We start from the raw sequence: 2,201 nt of genomic DNA, 5'->3' as shown, positions 1-2,201 counted from the left end.
TACTTAAAAAAAAAAAATTTTAAAAAAAAAATTAAAAAAAAAAAAAAAAAAAGAAATTCACTTTTGTACATATTGAGTATAAGTGCCCTATAGAGCAGTGAAGTGGCAAGACCTAGAGAGAAGTGGCAACAAACTCCTGAAGCTCAGGGGAAAATTCTAGGTGGTAGATACAGATTTGAGACTCTAGTGTGAGGCCAAAGGTGAGGCAAAAAAAAAAAAAAGAAGGCCATTCATTGGACAGGGGAGCAGAAGAATACTTCAGGTGGGGAGATGGGAAAGGATTTTTAAATAGTAGAAGGCTGTTATCCTGTTTTGTTTTATTACAGAGCTAATTAGTTGGAAATATGTGTTTTAATCAAACAATATGTAGAAAAAAAAATTCCCCCTCACCTTGTTTTATTAGGAAATATACGTGTACCTCCACAGTCTTTTCCCTTATTAAATGGACTTTGAATCATATATACTGAAAAACAAGATTAAAGGAAGCTTTTCTTCCATGATGTCAAATTGATGAATGTGCGGTGACCTTTCATAGAGGGAGTTGCACTAGGGAGAAGGGGACATAGTTCTAGAAGCCCCAGAGCACTGACCTCCAACGTTTCTGCCAGTTCCAGCACCATTTCATTCAGCCTCTCCACGTACTCGTATCTAAACAAATACTTTCAACCTCCACCCACCCATGTTCTCATCCCTTTCAAATATCAGATGTAGAGGTCCCCACGGCCAGTAATAATGCCAAAGAATGACTGAAATCTCTCTCTAGTCCTGGGAAACAGGCCATGTAATAAGAAAGAGGGAGGTAACTTCGCTAAGTGTCCCACAGTGAAGTCACTTTTGGCTCCGTTCTGATTGTCCAAATGGCCTGAGCAACTGGATCCCATCATCTCAAGAAACGGCTTCCTACAGTGTGAATATGGCTCTGACCTTTGTGACCTTGGATCATACTGGGGGCAGAACTGTCCCCTACCCTAAATTTATATGTTGAAGTCCTAACCCCCAGAACCTCAGAATATAATTAAATTTGGAGATACGGTCTTTAAAGGGTGATTAAGTTCATGAGGTCTTTTGGGTGGATCATAATCCAGTATGACTGGTGTCCTTATAAGAAGAGGAGAATTGGACACAGATGCACAGAGAAGGCCAAGTAAGGGCACAGCAGGAAGGCAGCCATCTGCAAGCCAGGGAGAGAGGCCTCAGCAGAAAACCAAACCTGCTGCTACCTTGATCTTGGACTTCCAGCCTTCAGAACTGTGAGAAAATATATTTCTGTTGTTTAAGCCACCTAGTCTGTGGTACTTTATTATGGAGCCCTAGCAAACCAGTACAGACACTTATTAAAATATGTGCCAGGGATTTCCCAAAATGAAGTTAAATGGAAAAAAAATCAGGCTTGTTTTGCAGTTGAGGGTATTGATGACACATAACTGTATTTTGTAAAATCTGTTCATCTATTTACACATTCTATAGAAGTCTAACCATCCAGGAGAGAAGCTAGTGTGTGGTTACTTGAATTTTATGTCATCTTTGCTACAGAATTCACTGATGAGTAGGGTTGCATGAAATTACATCCATTCTATGGCTCAGATGTTGTACCACAAGATACAGTGAACTGCTTTAGACAGATTGTATTGAGTTGATTCTGCAAAACTCTTAATATTTGAAACACAAAACTCTAAATATCATATAATATTTCCAAAGCAGAAAGAAAAAAGTGTGGATAGTATCTCTGCTTGTGTACCAAGTTATATTTTCCCCTCACTTTTCCCTGTTTGATTTGTCACCAAGTCTTCTGAAATAGCCCTCACATCTGTCTTCCCACCCAGACTGACTGTCACTGCCTTCATTCAAATCCTTATAATTTCTGGCACATCCTATTAGCCACTGAACTAAACCTTTCAAAGGAAATGAAATGCTGTTGGTGGGGATGTAAAATGGTGCGGCCACTATGGAAAATGGTATGGAGGTTCCTCAAAAAGCTAAAAAAAAATGTTTTCATATGATCCAGCAATCCCACTCCTGGGCATATACCCAGACAAAACTACAATTCAAAAAGATACATGTACTCCTATGTTCATAGCAGCACTATTTCCAATAGCCAAGTCATGGAAACAACCTAAATGTTTGTCAATAGATGAATGGATAAAGAAGATGTGAGATAGATCTATATGTATATACATACATATATATATATATATGAATCA

This window comes from Neophocaena asiaeorientalis, unplaced genomic scaffold (genome assembly GCF_003031525.2).
Source record: "Neophocaena asiaeorientalis asiaeorientalis breed wild unplaced genomic scaffold, Neophocaena_asiaeorientalis_V1.1 scaffold432, whole genome shotgun sequence".
NCBI lineage: Eukaryota > Metazoa > Chordata > Mammalia > Artiodactyla > Phocoenidae > Neophocaena > Neophocaena asiaeorientalis.
Note: the sequence above shows the minus strand (reverse complement) of the source record.